At 41.9% G+C, this 18,401-nt stretch overlaps 1 long non-coding RNA gene across 1 annotated transcript; it reads right to left on the bottom strand.

The window, feature by feature from the left end:
* Positions 1-12,464: 12,464 nt before the first annotated feature.
* Positions 12,465-15,465, bottom strand: LOC103093513 (uncharacterized). Its single transcript, XR_008915931.1, has 3 exons — positions 15,360-15,465; positions 14,770-14,921; positions 12,465-12,741 (listed from the first exon to the last, which is right to left on the bottom strand). It is a non-coding gene; the product is annotated as an uncharacterized LOC103093513 (long non-coding RNA).
* Positions 15,466-18,401: the final 2,936 nt, after the last annotated feature.

An 18,401-nucleotide genomic window follows, 5' to 3' on the forward strand; every position in this document is an offset into this window, starting at 1 on the left:
GGATTTTTTTTAAAAGATAAACTGAGCCAATCATCCATATGTTTTATCTTGGGGATGCCAAATTTCCAGTTACTTGGAAATATCTAGATGATGGATTAGATTTGAAATTTTTTAGTCAGCTACTTGGCATTGGAGAATCATAACTTTGCACTTGAGAGAGAGACAGAAAGAGGAAAGAAAGGTCATGAGCAACCAGGACAAAGATCAGAGACAGACAGAGAGACAAAGAGATGGAGAAAGAGAGAGGCAGAGACAGGGGCAGAGATGAATACAGAGGGAAAAAGAGAGACAGGAACCAGGAGAAAAGGACAGGGAGACACAAAGAAAGAGAGTGACAGAAAGATAAGCAGACAGAAACAGAGACAGAAAACCAGAGAGAGAATCATAGATTCCCAGTGCTACTCATAAAATCCTATTCCTACTTCATCCATAATGTTCCTGTAAAAGACTTATACAGCCTATGGCTAGAGGCAGTGCTAGATTCTGAGTCACAGAACCTGAGTTCAAATCTTGGCTCTAGTGAGCCTACTCTAGGCCAGTCATTTTTCTCTTAGCCTCAGTTTGTAGGTCTGTAAAATGAGCCAATTGGTTTAATTCTCTTCCTGCTAGGAGACACTAGTGTATAAAGTGCAATATTTGGAGGTGGAAAGACCTGAATTTTAGTATTGCCTCAGATACTTACTGTGATTCTGGGAAAGTCACTAAACCCCACTAAAGCCTCAGTTTCCTCATCAGTAAAATTCATACAATAATAGCACCTATCCAACAACACTATTGGAAGATAATATCAAATGAGATAATATATGTGAAGTACTTTGTAAAGCTTAAAAATTGATATAAATGTTTAGTATTAATTAAGTTTTCTTGCCTTCTGTTGAAATTGATTTGTCTCCCAGTAGTACAAATCTTGTGTGTTTTCCTGGTCATCTTCTATACCCAAACATTTCACACTCTCATAGATACCCATAATTCCTTCCTTCTCCCAAAGTCATCTCTTCTCCATGCTAAGCATCTCTACCTCCTGTCATTGAATCTCCTCTCATTTTCCAGTGCTCTTAACATCCTGGTCACCCTTCTCCTATAGAATTACTTCATCTGGTCAGTATCATTCCTGGAACATGTGGCCCAAAATTAGTCATAGTGTCCCTGGAGGAATCCAACTGGGGAAGAGGACAGTGTGGTCATCCCCCTGTTGTTCTCAACCTGGAAGCACAAAAAGTCAATGGACAGCTCCTGGAATTTCAATACTGGAAGGAATCATCTAGTTCAAATGCCTTAGTTTTAGAAAGAAGAAAATCTGTAGGTTAAAAAAAAGGAAGAATCTCCTCTAAGACTGCATTCAAATATAATGGCATGGTGCATGGCAGATGGACAAATGACACATGCATTCATACATACATACATACATACATATATAACTAGACACAGAGACAGATAACTTAGTCAGCCAATCAATAAGCACTTATTAAGTGACTACTATGTAGTGACACTAGGCTAAGTGCTCAGCATACATATTAAAAAAAGAAACACAAAAAACAAGATGGCGTCTGCCCTCAAGAACTGTACAGTATAATGAGGGGAGACCACATACAAAAGGAAACTGAAAAGGAGTTGGGGAAGGAGAGGGATCTAGAGTGGAGTCCAGTTCAAAGGAGTAAAGCTGACCCAGGAACTCTCTTTACATGGAGGCTTTCGGGAATTCTTTGCTCTGCTCTCTAGGCATCCAGTCAGAGAGAAAGAGCTGCTAATGAGGCATGGGTACCAAGGCAGACGTAATCTCATAGGATGATGAGGTTCCTGATAATGAAGTTCTTGTGGGCATGATGGAGTCCATGATGGATTAGAGCCAGATGGGGAATTAACCACTATACTATGCAAGGTGCTAGAGATAGAAATAAAAGCCAGCAACAATTCCTGTTTTTGAGGAGCTTACATTTTAGGGGGGGAAGACAACACATAATGGGAGCTAGAGCTGGTATCAAGATGTCCAAGAAGTGACCTGGAGTCCTGGTTCCTGAAAAGATCACCATCCAGAACCAGTGGACCCAACGTCACAGTCAAGGGCATTGGAGAGATGAGGAAGATATTCACTATGTAGCCATCATGGTGTAGAGAAGCCTGTGAGCTTCATATCAAGGTCTCTCCATTACCAGGCACTTGTCTCTCCTTGCATCCTACCTCACTTGAAATGAAGCAAAGAAAATTGTTGGGTTTTAGTCAAGGGGTGAAAAGAGAATCTTCAAAGTCCCTTTCTCTTATCCCCCATGTAGTAACAACCTTCCCTATCTGCTTTCAAAGGAAGAAGCATGTTACAGAGAAAGAGAGTTTAAACTAATCAGAAGAGTGGAATTCAAACTTAGTCTTTCACACTGGCTCAAGTCAGTTGATTTTCTTCAGATTCATATGAGGACATACTGGGAAATTTATTTTTTTTTTAAATTTAAATATATTTTATTTGATCATTTCCAAGCATTATTCGTTAAAGATCATTTTCTTTTCCTCCCCCCCCACCCCCCATAGCCGACGCGTAAGTCCACTGGGCATTAGATGTTTTCTTGATTTGAACCCATTGCTTTGTTGATAGTATTTGCATTAGAGTGTTCATTTAAAGTCTATCCTCTGTCATGTCCCCTCAACCTCTGTATTCAGGCAGTTGCTTTTTCTCGGTGTTTCCACTCCCATAGTTTATCCTTTGCTTATGAATGGTGTTTTTTTCTCCTGGATCCCTGCAAGTTGTTCAGGGACATTACACCGCCACTAATGGAGAAGTCCATTACTTTCGATTGTACCACAGTGTATTAGTCTCTGTGTACAATGTTCTCCTGGTTCTGCTCCTCTCGCTCTGCATCACTTCCTGGAGGTTGTTCCAGTCTCCATGGAACTCCTCCACTTTATTATTCCTTTTAGCACAATCATACTGGGAAATTTATATACCTTAAATTTAATCAAATAGTTACATAATCGCCTTTTTTCCCATTCAGCATTTTTTTCTCCAGTGCATTAAAAAATATTTTATTGATACTTATTTTTGCACACCTATCACTCTCTGTCATCCCCCAGTAGGAGTCCTTTCTTCTGATAAAGATGTATCATCTAGTCAAATAAAAAAAAAATCCCAACAACATTGGTCATGTTTGAGAAAGTATATCTTGTTGGGCATCTCTAGTCTATTCCCTCTCCGCCAAGAAGTTAATATTATATTTTATGCCAATTTGGACCTTTAAGATCATTTTTCTAGATAAGGAAACTGAGGCAAAAATAAATTAAGAAACTTGCCCAAAGTCACCCAAGAAGTCAATAACAGAGCCAAAGATTCGATCTCAAGTGTCTGCTTTTGAATCCAGTTCAGTTCTACCACACCACAAATCTTCTCCCAGAGGCTGCCTCCTGGCACTCATAGACTTGCAGTCATCTCTGGATTCAGCCAGTTCACTCACATGTTGGCTTCCTGGACTAACCCTGAGGGTGTATGAATTGGGGTGGATGGAACAGAGAAAGGGGAGGGGGGGTCTTTCCTTTCTGGCTGTCAGTTCTCTGCAGCTTGGAGGAGTCATATGAGATTGTTTATGAATAATAATAACAATAAAAATAGCCTTTGCCAGCCAAACCTCCTGGTTGGGGGGGAGGCTAACACTTCAGCACATCATTAGCTTATTATCTCCTTTGACAGAAGATCCTGGCAATGAATGCAACAGAGCCCAGGCCTTCTGGCTTCCAAGGTCTGGGAGTCATTGGATCACCCCATCTGCCTCAAAGGCAGAGGTCTAAATTTCCTAGCTAGAGCTCTCAGTGCACTCTTCTAAGAAGGACTATTTAGGAGTACTGAGAAGAACATAGCCAGATCCAGCTGGAATAGCAGCTGCCTACATCAGGGAAAGGGGAGGAGGGGGTTCTTCTGGGAAGTCATATTCTCTACCCTTAGGTCAGCAATCCTACAAAGAAATGCTCATTCTGAGACATAATAGAACACAAAAAGACCAGGTAATAGCAATCATCAAATTCAATGATAATATTCAGTGCATCTGGTCAAGGATCAAAAAAAACTGGATTAGAAGGTTGCTTACTAGCTAAGAGACCCTGGACTAGTCATGTTAACCTCTTTAAGCAGGACTGGTATCATCCATATCTCTTGTAAGACATTGCATTTGTACCTAATGAATTTCACCTTATGAGATTCAACCTAATGTTTCATGTAGAAAAGGCAAATTTTGGAAACAGAACTTCTTGATACCATGACAAATACTCTAGCAATTACAGTAGATTGCCTTTGGACATAGGAGAGGGCTATTGGATTCTGGAAAAAGTTTTAGGGTTAGGGATGGGATCACACCAGAGGTAGGCACATGGTGTCACTTTCTTCAATCTCATTAGCTTTAGTAATTCAAAGTTCCTTCCAAGATTTCCACTTCATCTGACTTTTGGATGGACAGAGCTGGATGCTGTCTTTTTTCCCCCAGGCTAAGTAAAGTTTTTTAAAAAGACTACTGCCTTTAAAGATCCATCAATGGGAGAATTTTACTGGTGTAGTGGACGGAGCAGTGGGCCTGGAATCAGGAAGATTTGAGTTCAAATCCAGCCTCAACAACAAGAGGGCAGACAACATTTTTCTCCTATTTCCATGCCATCTCAAATCTCTCCAAAATAGAAACATTTGCCAAAAAATAAAGTAACTTAGGATGTTTCCAACCAAGATTCAAAAGATTAAGAAAATCATTTATATGTTCACTAACCCTAGGTTCCATCAGCACTACCTCACACTACTAGCAGCAAATCTGCACTAGTAGACCCTAGGACACAACACAAGTTCACATCAAAATCAACAACTAAACACCAGCCTCCTGTCTCTCTTTCCATACCCCAGCTCCAAGCTGTGGAAGTTTACTTAGGTCATGACAGCCAGCTTGGGCACAAGGGCTGCAACCCAGAAGCACCAGTGCTGCAAAGGTCCAATTTGCCAGGAGCAGGGAAAGTAGACTCTGAACTGTTATTTCATTCATTTGTTAATTTGTTCATCCTTCATTTTCAATGAGCACCAACAACATTATGAAGATGGAATCTTGCTTGGCATGTGAGTGAGATTTAAGTAAGGTAGAGTTGCTCATAGTCATTGGTCTCACTTTCTCTTCTTTCTGGGCCAGAAAATTAAAGAATATGGCAAGTCACCAGGAGAGGACAATATGCTTTTATGGGGCTATGGAGAACTTTACCAAGACTATGGGGGAAAAGACAGCAGCCAGCTAGGGCCAGTTCTGTCCAACCAAAAGTCAGATGAAGCAGAGACCTATATAGTGAACTTTGAATTACTCAGTGTAGAAGGAAGCTGACATGCTTTGAGATCTAGCCCTAAAGGAAACCATACTCAGAGGAAAGGAAATCAAGAATAAAGGAAAGGAAAATAAAAGGAGGGGGGGAGACAGAAAGTACCAAATATTTCAGAAAGAAAAAATTTCAAAGACCATGACCGTAAATAAATAGGAAAAATAGTAACCAAAGAAAATATGGCCTCCAGATCTAGTAAATGAATTCAAGAGTCTATGAATAAAACTGCAAACCAAAGGAAAATGATCTAATACTTGATGGAACAGAGGACCTTGTGGAATTTGAAGGGAACATGGAACCACAACACACTGTTCCAGAGTGGTTCAAAAGAGAGATGAGAATTATGGGAGCAGGCTTTATGACCTACATAGCAAAAATAATTTTGAATCTTGAATGGACAAAAAGTCTGGAGTTCTATTCACTGGGCCATCCAGCTGCTCTAACTAACCAGCAACTTATGGGACTTTGGGTAAGGAACATGCTGCCTCATAGTCCCCTTTACTTGGTGGTTATTTACTCTATATTTTGTTGGATCAAAATGAATTGGATTGGGTCTTAGTTTCCTTATCTACAAAATAATAAAAATGGACTATCAGACTTTGAGGGGGTTTTCTAGTCTTAACATTTTATGACTACATGAGGTTAACATTATATGACCACATGACCCTCAGATTACAAGTGTCTGTTATTATGCTGGGCCAATTATCATCACACAATATCATCTGTGTTCACTAAAACAATTGGTATAAGGCAGTTTCCTCTGTACTAAATATCCTCAGACTTTTGTGTTCTTGATTTTCCAGCTTTCCCATCAATCTCTGCTTTATTACTCACTATAAGACTATCATTTCTTGTATTGCTATTTTTTTTGCCTCTAAGAGCCCCCTGCCTCTTCTAATGTGCTATTCCTAATCTACTGAAGACTTGGAAACCATCTAGCCAAGACTGTGAGGATTGTGAGTAAAGCAAAAGTAGGCAGGATTTGTGTTCCTGCTTGAGAAGTTTTTGCCTATTCAAAGGCTTTTTTGTTGTCATTATCTTCAGTCTTACTTCTTGTTTTGTGGCTGTCTTTGTTCAAAATAAGAAAGCTGGAGGTGGATAGGATAGACGTGGTATAAATTCCGCCATCTTCCTTCCCAGTCAACAATCCAAGAAGAGTGAGTGTGTATGGCAGAGAACGGGGAGGGCACCACTGCCAGCCAGTCTGCCCTCCTTGATGCTCAAGTCCATGATCAACTCAAGTCCTTTGTGCCAGTATCTTTTCCCCTTTTCTCCAGTCTTCCTTTCCAGCAGCAAGTGTGAGGCCCCTGAAATACATGGGGGAGTCATAAAGCTTCAGACCTCAGATATAGGCTATAAGCTAAGAATTATTCCAGTCATCATTCATGAGGGATATCTGGGCAAGGAAGACTCTTGGAGGAGCTGGGTGGTGGGGCGTACTTTAGCTATTATCAGCCTCCGTCCTAGACTGGATTAATAATATTCTCTCCAGGACCCAAGACAAACTCACTCCATGCCTCCTCGTGAGCACCCTTTGGGACCATTAGAGATGCTGAAGACTAGACTGGAAAGCCATTGGAGATGAGAGATTGGAGATCAGTGAAGAGATTAGAGCATGACCGGTAGGTTCGAGAATCATCAGCCCAGAGATAGTCATTCAATCCATGGGAGCTGGTGGGATCACTGAGCAAAGTGGCAGGAGCTGGAAGGCCTGAGATCAAAGGGAAGGTTGTTCCATATCCCAATCGTCAGGTTGGCAGAAGGTGGTGGATGTTGCCTTGTGCTGGTGTAGATGTAAATCATTGGTTTGGAGCAGGTGTGTGGATGCAGGACACAGAAGGCACAAGCTCTCAATCAGAGGAGCATTAGGTTTCTCTTCTGCCCTGAGGAATCAAACAATAAGCCCTTAATCATTGGTGTTGGCTTGACTCCCAACCTGCAGTTGTAGAACTCTTGAAACTACGTGGAATGATTGTGTGTCTGCCATTTCCTCATCCATGTATGTGTCCTAGCCCACCCCAGCAGAAGGACTGGGCATGTTTCCTTCCTCGTCTGAATTCCTGGCACCTGGCTTCCATTTACATTATTAAGGCAACTTGTAGAGTCCTGGTGGGTAAACGGACTGCAGCACATTAAAGGCAATGAATGGCGATGGAGGTTTAGAGTAGAAGGGTTTTGTCCAAAAACAACAACAATGAAAAACAAAAGAGTCAAACCCCTTAGAGAGTGGGGACGGATAAATACGGAAAATTCAGGTGAGCCACCAATATAGACTTGGAATGTTTAGAAAACGAGAAGAAGGTCTGCCAGAATTATTTTATGCAAGGACATGGACAGGAGATCTCAGGTTTAGCTGTGATCTGTATTGATGGAGGAACCATGACCATTGACAAGCTTCCCTAAGCCAATAAGATATGGACCAGATACTTTAGACTAAGAAAAACACATTGAACAAAAGTGGTATGTGTATTCTGAACACTTAGCCAGGCAGCAACTCCAAGCTATCCCCATTGGTTCCTAGTTCTAGACCTGTAAGGGAGCTTGACTAAACTCTTCAATTTTGAGGGGAAACTGAGGTCCCAAAATGAAGGGACTTACCCAAGGCCACACATGGGCAAAATTGGTATTGGACCCAAGGTCTTCTCTCTCCCAAATCATCGCACTTTCTACTGTATTGCACTGGAAGGAGCAGTTGAGGTACTCTAGTCTAATCTGATTTTTAAAATGAAGGGAAACCAAGTCTCAGAGAGGTTAAATAATTTGCCCCAGAGCACACTGGTATTAAAGAGTAGAACCAGCACCCAAATCCAGTTTTAGGGATCTTTATCTGTTCTTTGTGACCTCCTTAATTCATTTTATGAGTTAAAAACTGTGGTTACTCCTGTGTCTCAGCTTCTCCTTCCTCTGCATGGAAAGAGCAGCCCAGCTTGCCATTGATATCCCACTTTCTCTCCCTGAGGGCATTTTTCTCCAACCTCCTCAAGGTTAGGGCTGTCCAGTCCTGACTGATGGAGTGTTGGATCATTTCCTGTACTTCATTTATTTGGTAACCAAACTTTGATTGCAAGAGGCCTTCTCAGGCAGAGCCCCCACCCCTCCTGGTTCTGATTTCACCTCCTTAATCAACCCTAGAGTGAGCTGGCACACTGCAAACCATCTTAACAAGAGCTTGATTAGTGATGGCCATTTCTCCTGACATCCTCTCCGTGTGGCATTTCTAATGGTTTGCAATAATCATGGCACATCCATCATGTCTGCCACACTGAATCACCTGCTTCATATTCTTCAGCAACAAGTCTCCTCCTGCCCTTTGTCTGGAAAGTCTGGGAAACTGGACCCTGGATGCATGGGGAGAATAAGAGTATGGAATTTCCATCAGCAGGGCTTCCTCCTGGGAGGTTGATATATTCATGAGTCCTGGAGCCTGAAGGGAGGAAAAATAGGAAACCAACTGATTATCCTTGGTGTCAGTGTTGGAAAAAGCTGAGGATCAGAGGCTCGTAGAGATGGAAGACATGTTGAAGAGACTCTTCACTTTGTGGGAGAGACTGGAGCTTTTAAAGAAGGAGACTTCTCGAACCAGATAATGGCATCTTAAAGGATTTTGAATAAGAAGAACCTAATAACAAGCTAGCATTTAGACACCACTTGAAAGTTTGCAAAAAAGCATTAGACAGACATCTGTAGATCTCTCTCTCTCTCTCTCTCTCTCTCTCTCTCTCTCTCTCTCAATATATATATATGTATATATATATATATATATATATATATATTTATCCTGAAAACCATCCTGCGAAGTCAATGCTATTATTTCTGATGAGCAAAATGAGGCTTAAATTATGTTCCCAGGGTAAATGACTGAGGCAGAATTCAAACTCACATCTGCCTGACCTGAAGACATCTTCTCTACCCACTTTTGATGTTTTATGATTTCATTCCTTCAGTTTACAGAAAAGGCTAATGAGTTGTTCAAGGTGATACAAGAAGTTCATGGCAGAGTTTAGAGCAGGCCTAGGGTCTCTAGTTCACCCATCCAGGGGGAGTAGAGTCATTATTTATGCCCTAAATCATGTCCCATGGTTGGAAGGGGAAGAATTGGACAAGGGTTCCATTACCCCCAACTATTGGAGACCTTGCTACCATTGTTGTCATCCTCTCCATCATTATCTGTTATTATTTCTCAGGAAGACAACACTCTAAGGCTCCCAAAGCTCCCTTCTCATTCCCATCCTTCAAAGTAGTATACATAGCCTTGCCCCCATTTATGGATGGAGAAATAGCAAACATATATACATATATGTGTTTGTGTGTGTTGGGAGAAAAGGTCATTGGATGAGGAAGGAATAGCAAACATAGAAAAGATGGGAGTAAGAGTTGGAAGGAACATTCAGTACCATCTATTCAATCCCCTACATTTAACAGATGAGGAAACTGAGGCCAAAAGAGATGGAGATATTCACCTAAGAAGTCAGTGATTCCAATTTAACCTCATGTAGCCTTTGGTTTTCCCTGGTGATCCTTCCTGGGTTTATAGTGCTATCAGGGAGGGACTTTTCATTTATACAGACTTTTAAAAAAATATCCCTAGTGGATTCTATCCTCTATAAATGACATTTGTTAACTGTTGGGTTTAAAACCACAGAGGGAGGACAAAGGACTCAGGCTCTGGAGATCACTGGTGAAGTAGGGAAAGGACAACTTTTTTTTAATAAAGTCACAAATTTAAGTAGAGAAGGAACCCTACTCAAGTGAATCCTGTACAGTTAGGAAGAGGACTTGGAATATGAACTCATGTTCTAGTCTCAGCAGCCACCTGAACCAGCTGGGTGACCATAGTTGAGTCTGTGGAATACTCTGTTGAATGGGAGTTTTAATATTTGTCCAAGCAACTCAAACTGAATGGCACATATTCAGCACTAACTATGGATCGGGGACTGGGATAAACTCTAGGCAAAAAGGAAACCAGTCTCCAAGAGGTTGACTTCTCATAGAGCAAAGCCACTCATAAAAGGACTCTGAAAAGGCTGGAAGTATGGGACAGGGAAGGGACTCAGGTTGGGGCAGGGTAGTAACTCTCAGAGAGTCAAAAGCAGAGCCACGAGAGATGAATGATGACTGACCTGGGACCTTCCTCAAAATGGAGGTTCAAGGAGGAATTTGCCAGCAGGAGGAGAACACTAGAGTAGAAAGGCACTAGGGAGAAGATCACAAGCACTGGGGGAACTTCCAGCCTGAGAAGGGAGCTGAGGCATGGTGGCCAAGTGCAGAAAGTCAGGAACAGAACTGAGAGAGGAGATGGATAGGCAACACGGCATAGTAGATAAAGAACTGACTTAGACGATCCGAGTGAGCTCCAGTTGACATGTCCTTGTTGTATGGCCATGGGTGAGCCACAGTGCCCTTACACACCTTTTTAAGATGTGCAGTGGCAAAATAGGAGTAGCTCTTGATTGGTGGAAGTAGTTTCCACAACAGGACTTCCTCACCCATTGATGAAATTTCATCTCTAAAGACAAATATGTATATACGCTTGTACATACATGCATACATACACATGTATGTATAAAACTATATACAAACATGTATGTGTATATATTTTATACATATAACATACATATATGTGTATACATTTATACTTATCTGTATAAATATATAAACAAAATTTCGTAGGAAGTCTTTGTTGACAATACCAAGGAGAGATCCTCGCTTTGGTGCTAAATCATATTTTTTCAGTTATGTGGATGGAAGTACAGTGGTTTGGCTTTACCAACCTCCAAGGGGAGTCAGAAGGCAATAGTAAAAGGAGAAGAATACTATCTACATGTTTGCTTTTTTGGAATTGGCCAGCTACAAAAACATAAAGGACAGTCTAGATCATCATCTGGTTTCCAGTTCCAGCCCTGCCATTAGCTCAGCTTGGCATCCTTGGCCAAGTCTCTCAATCTCCTTATTTATAAAAACAAGAGTTAGGCCAGTTAAGTTTCTAAGTCATCTCCCTGTGCTTAGAAGTCTATGTTCTCTAGCATTTTGTGTTTTAAGAGCCTGAGTTTGACATTATGTTGTGAAATCTTTGAAAGCAGGGACTGGTGGTGTTCATTGTGTCCCCAGTGCCTGGCACACAGTAGACTCTTGATGAATGCTTGTTGAGTGGACTGATATTGTGTTCTAAGATGCCTCCCAGCTCTGATATTCTGTGTTCTAAGAGCCCTCTTGCCTCTGAAATTTGATGCTAATCTCTATTACACAATGCTGCAAAGACTTAATAACAGCTTTCTCATATTTTTATCCAGATTGTAGAATCCTCTTAAGGACCATGTTCAGCTAAAGGACCAATGGAAAATGGGCATCTTTTTATAAAAAGAAGAGAAGGGGCTGCTCTGAAGGAGTCACACAAGTCATTATGACCACAAACACACACTGAACAGTTATTTAAAATAGCTAAAGATTCAATACAATGGAGACCATTCCTAACCCACATGTAGGTGGGCTTCTTACTTGTTGCTGATGTTTCCAAGGCCATTCTTCTACCAGAATTCCAGAATCACCAGGTTAAAACATCTCTCAGGCCTTTGAGACAAATTTGTACTGAAATAAAGATGCCCTGAATATCCATCCCATAAGGAGCCATTCAACTTTTGCCTGAAGACATCCAATGAAGAGAAAGTCCCTCACTCCTTCCAGAGGCATCCCCCGCTACATCTGGATAACTGTGCTTGTTAGGTCATCTTTCTTTCCAATGAACCTAAGTTTGCCTTTCCTCCTACTTCTGTCCTTTCAGACTAAGCAGAGGAAGTTTAATTCCTCTTTCACTTGAAGACAAGTCTTTGCATTCCAGTTTCTAGAAATGTCTAGCTGGTGACACAACAGGCCAGATCATTCCATATTTTTACTGCAGAAAACAATGTAACAGTGAGGTCAGGAAAGTAGCATCTTTTATTGATTTTTTTCCAACCTGAAACCAGAGAGGGTTTTCTTCCTGTATTGTATAGTTGTCACTCACCTTGAGTTCTTCAGTGTGATATAAAATCATCACACAACTTCTGTGCCAAAGAGAAATCTTTTGAATAAGGAACTAGAGAAGTTGTTATGGTCTTTTCAACTGGGAAAAGACATCAGAAGTGAGGATCAGAACTAGATGCCTGCCAAAGAGTTACAAAAGAAACAACAGAGTCAACGTGGGTTTAGATTAATGGGACAGGAGGGTGATCTTGAGGAGCATGGGGACTTTACCTTAAAGAAGCATCTCATCTCAGCCATGAACCACTCAGGAAGGGAGCACACGTTTATGAGCTATTTCCATCATGCCAGTACCATAGGGATTGTGGTTGCCATGACCACCAAATTGTTTCCTCCAGTTCTGACCACCATGACTAATCTAAACTCTTGCCAAACAACCATTCAAATAAGCAGCAGATGTCAGGTCTGAAAAAAATAATTTATTATTATTATCATTACTATTATTACTTCCAATTGGTGTTTTGTTTCTTATATGCCACATGGCAAGATTCTGGTTAGTGGGCTTATCTAGCTGGCATCTTGCCTTAGAAAATCAAGAACTCGTGGATTATTAACACTGGAGAGGATCTCAGAATATGGAATATTGGAACATAAAATGAAGAATGTTAGATACAGATACATTAGAATCATAGTATCAAAAATAATAAATGTCAAGGCTTAAAGGGGCTTTAGAACATAGAATATTGGGACATGGGATGCTAGGATCATAGAATCATGGATATGGAGGATACAGAGGGAGACAGAGGAAAAACAGAGACAGACAGAGATAGATAGACAGACAGATAGATAATAGAAAAAAGAAAGATGATTGAGAGACTGACAGAGATAGATAGATAGATAGATAGATAGATAGATAGATAGATGGATGGATGGATGGATGGATGGATGGATGGATGAATAGATAGATAGACTATTTATTAGAGTTGGAAGGGATCAAAGAAGTTATCTAATAATAGTAAAGCTCTAATAATAGTATTCAACTTTTACTCTCAAAATAATATTCATTTCTTATCCTTGATTTTCCGACAGATTTTTTAACCAGTACGTTGTGTCTCAAAATCAATACTATGTGTTGGTTCCAAGGCAAAAGAGCAGTAAGGACTAGGCAATGGGGGTTAAGTGACTTGCCTATGGTCACCCATCTAGGAAGTTTCTGAGTCCAAATTTGAACCCAGGACCTCCCAACTCTAGGCCTGCCTCTCTATCCACTGAGCCACCCAGCTGTCCCTCCTCCTTCAGCCTTTGACACTTCACCCTTTCCTACTTTGTACTTTCTTCTCTTAGGTTTCTTGGACCCCACTCTCTCCTGGTTCTCCTCCTGCCTCTTCAACTGCTCCTTTTCAGTCTCTTTTCATGGACCTTCATGTTGGCCACCATTAACACTGGTTTTCCCACAAGGTTCTGCACTGAAACCTCTTCTCTTTTACCTCTATATTATATCACATGTTGATCTCATTGGCTCTCATGGATTCAGTGATCATTTCTATGTGGATGACTTAGATTTGTTTGGTCAGCCCTGATCTCCCATCTTGCTTATTTGGGTTTATGTTTTGGGGTTTTTTATATAAAATTATTCACTTACAAAAATAAAAACATTAAATTTAAAAAATTTAAAAATTTAAAAATGTGGGACAGCCAGGTAGCTAAGTGGATTGAGAACCAGGCCTAAATCCTGGAGAGCCAGGGAGATCTTGGGTTCAAATCTGACCTCAGACATTTCCTAGCTGTGTGACCTTGGGCAAGTCACTTAATGCCCATTGCTTAGCCCTTACCACTCTTCTGCCTTAGAACCAATACATAGTATTGATTCTAAGGTGGAAAGTAAGGGTTTAAAAAATAGAAGATTACTCACTTAAAAAAATGAACAATATGGAAATCTATTTCACATGATAATGCATGTAATCGAATCATCTGCCAGCACTGAAAAGGGGGAAAGGAAGGGAGGGAGGGAGATAAGTTCAATCGTATAACTTGGGAAAACTTGTGTGGAAATTTGTTTTAACGTGTAATTGGTAACAAATTAATAACTATTTAAATAAAATTTTAAAAAAGAATTTCCTTATATGGGAGAACGTCAACATGTTCCAATATGTTTACAAAGATTATGACCAGAAAAATCTGGGTCTTCTATTGGGATGTCCTTGAATGCAGAGGATGGAAAGCCAATTCGAAGCTGTCCCAGAGCCCTGACATTGTTTTGTGTGCTTCTTCCCACAACTTAGGAGCCTCGTTAGAACACGTCTTCTGCTCTGCCCTTCTGACTCACCCATGCAGTATGATTGGAAGGTCAAAGTGCAGAAAAGCTCAGAAGTTCAAGAGGAGCGAGGAGATGCTCACTCATATAAATATCCCTTCAAGCTATTTTCCTGCGTCTCTTCTCATAGCCAAATCCTAGAGAAAAAAAAAATCCGTTTACAGCATCCACTTCCTCACCTTATGACAGGAGCTGCCATCCTTGGGATTTGGTCGTCCTGGAGAAATAGAGCTGGAATGATTGGTTCGACTTCTTTGTCCCCTGAGGCACGAAAGGCTCAGCCTCTAGCAGAATTGAATATGAGGGACAGCTCCCTAAATGTGGGTCATTCCTGTCATGAAGAGAGGGAGGAGTTGAATTTTACTTTGAATTTAATTGGGAATTATATCCTTTTTAATAGTATTGGAATTGAAATTGTTTTCACTGCATCTGATGATCCGTGCCTTACTGAATTGTAACCATGAGCCCCCGTCGCTGGATTGGCCTGAGTTGTTGCTCATCTTTAATTTTAAAAAGGACCAAATAACATCGTGGGCTGATGTCTTCATTCATTTGTGGGTTGGAGTTAAGTCATCAGCCTTGCGCACTCTTCCAGAGTCACAGAAGTCCAGTGGTGAGACAAAGTCAGGACGACTGCAGATGGCCCACGATGCATTGGATGGCCTTGGTGCCTCCTTGGTCTGGCCAAGTTCTATATCCCCCCCACCCCGTGCCTGCTTCATGCCCTTTGGAATGAATTGTTCTTGTTCCACTGGGGGAAAGTCTTCACCTGTTTGGGGTCGATAACCCTCTCGCTCCCTGATGGGTTGGAGAACCATCAGTTCATCCCATGTGCTGAGATGGTGTGTGGCCACCCTGCATACTATAGCTTCTTGGAGCCACAGGTGAGAGCTGGGTGAAGACACCAGAGATGGATGATCAGCCCTGAAAAGGGTCTGACAAGCCCTCACCCCAGAGTCATCCCTAACCCAAGGGGACAGCTGGGTGGTTAAATGGAGAGCAGCATGGTGGACCTGGAATCAAATCTGTCTTCAGCCCCTTCCCATCTGTGTGATCCTGGGTGAGTCCCTTAGCCCTGTTGGCCTCTGTTCTCTCATCTGCCAAATGAAGTGGAGAAAGAAATGGTGAAGTGCTCCATCAGCTTTGCCAAGAAAACCCCAAAAGGGATCACAAAGAGGCAGACACTGAAATGATTGAACAACCAACAACAAAAGCCTAACACCGAATTGGCTGCCACTTACTGCTTAGGAATGGGATATTGACTATGTCTGTGATGTCATTGGCACAGAGAACTCCCGTGATGGAAGATTCCCTCCCCCCATGAAGTTTGACAACTTGCCAATAACTTGTCAAGAGTTTCCTAGAGCAATGGCATCACACTCAAATAGACATGGGGGTCCCTAAACCCCTTGTGAGGATCCCTGTTGGTGGCATGTTGACTTAAAAAACCACATGGCACCATTTTATCATTTTGAGTCTCACAGCAACCCTGAGAGGTTGGTGCCATTTTTATCTCCATTTTATGAATGAGAAAACTGAAGGCCAAGGAGGTTAAGTGACTTTTCCATGGCCACACAGCTAATCAGGATCTGAAATGAAATCTGGACCCCAGTCTTCTTGGACACAAGTCCAGAGGTCTACCCATTACACCACACCATCGCTCTCTTAGTTGCAATGTTAAGTGGACTTTTGACTGGCTTTGGAGCCATCAGAGCAGTTTGTTTTCCTACCACTCTGGGGTTTTGCTCCCCTCACAACCATCTTGTAAGATAGGTAGTGCAGATATTATTGTACCCCTTTTACAGGTTAGACAACTAAAGCCCAGAGGGGCCAAGTACCTTCACCAAGGTGGCACAGTAGATAAGTGACAAAATTGGAATTCAAAAACAAATCCTTGGACCAGAGATCCATTCTCTGATCTCTAATAGCATTCTCCTTCTCCTCTATCTTTTTTTTTAATCCTTACCTTCTGTCTTTAAAGCAATACTATGTAATATTGGTTCCAAGGCAGAAGAGCAGTAAGGGCTAGGCAAGGGGGGATTAAGTGATTTGCCCAGGGTCACCCAGCTAGGAAGTATATGAGGCCAAATTTGAACCCAGGATCTCCCCTGGCTCCCCAGGATCTCTATCCACTGAGAATCTACCTGGTTCCCTTCTCATCTATCCTGTAACTACTCTTAGAGCACTAGGAAGAGGCTCTGAGGCAGGGAAAGAACTTTAAACTTGCTTTCAAAGGACCTCAGTTTTTGCCTCAGCTTCATTACTTGTTGCCTCAGTGGTCTTGGGCAAGTCACAATTTCCCTGGGCCTGTTTCCTCATCTATAAAATGAAGAAAGTTTGTACTGATTGACCTCTGATGTCTACCCAGATTTGCATCTGAGAATCTCTCTCTGGGTTAAGATTCAAATAATTGAGTTTGTATCCTGGCTGCCTGCAATCCATGTTGCTTACCTTCTTGAATCTCAATTCTCTCATCTCTAAATTGAGTGACACAGACTTGATTGATGCAGGCAGTGTAGAGTAGGCAATATCGCATCAGACACAGACTCAGGAAGACCTATGCTCATATCCTACCTTTGATACTTCCTAGCTAAGTGACCCTGGACAAGTCACTTAATCTCTCTACGCCTCACTTGCCTCATCTTTGCAAAAGAGAGAGGGGTAGGGTGGAACTCAATGGCCTCTTAAGATCCCTTCCAGCTTTAAAACTAGGATCCTAAGTGCTGTGATTTCCCAAGAAATTCCTAATCGAGGTTGAAGTTTCAGAGTTGGAAGGAACTTCACTAGAGGGCATGTAATTGAGCTTCCCACTCAGTGAGTAATCCCTTCTTCAGTGTTCCTGACAGATGCCAGTTCATGCCAGTGATGGAAAACTCCAAGCTTCCTAGCTGGACCTCTTAGTTCACTGGAACTCTTTTTAATATTGACTTGAATTTGGCTTCCTTGCAATTTCCACCTATTGTTCCCAGTTCTGCCCTCTGGGGCCAAGCAGAATAAGTCTGCTCAGGCCCTCCTTTCCCCCCAAAAGGAAGACAGATCCTATCTCCTCCTTACTTTCTATTTTCCTGAGTAAACATAGTTCATCCCAATTTCCATTCCCAATGGCCCTGATGCCTAGCATTGTCTGAGCCCTGCTCCATCTGTGTCTATTCGTCTATGCCTTATCAAGACTTCCCATGCTCATTTCCATGCGTATCCTCACCAGGTGTTTGGTTTTTGCCCCCTACCTCCCCTTCTGCTGGCCTGCCATTGCTCCCAGGCAACTTCTGTTGATTAACCCCTCAGCTCCCTAACAGCTGCTTCATTAGAAGATGGCAGCTGGCCCAAGGGCAGTCCAGTCATGTCAGAAGCATGCAAAGAAGGCCTTTCCTCTGTTTGCCAAAGTCATCCTCCCATGGTGAACTTCTATTGCCCTTGGCACCAAGGAACTCCCGCATGTTGTGCAGAAACAGGTGGGGCTTCTGGGGTTGACATTTTTTTTTTCTATCTAAGGGAAACATGCCTAAGCCCTTTAAGGGAACAATTTAAAAAATTAGCCTAAGGATAATTATAAGTCACCTGAGAGGGAGTGTTACAGTAAACCAAAAAGCCAATGGGAGACCAGAAGGAAGAGAATGGTTGGACGAAAATCCTAATTGCCATGAACAACATGATTACATGGGGCAGTTAAATCCAAGCTGGCCTAGGGAAGCTAAACTCTTTCCCCAGCTGGCCAAAGCAATCTGCCCAGATCAAGCTCCCTTATTCTCAAGTTTTTGTCACCTAAGACCACTAGATCTCTGATTGGGGTCCCAGGTCCTCCTGATTCCAA

Source organism: Monodelphis domestica, chromosome 2 (genome assembly GCF_027887165.1).
Source record: "Monodelphis domestica isolate mMonDom1 chromosome 2, mMonDom1.pri, whole genome shotgun sequence".
NCBI lineage: Eukaryota > Metazoa > Chordata > Mammalia > Didelphimorphia > Didelphidae > Monodelphis > Monodelphis domestica.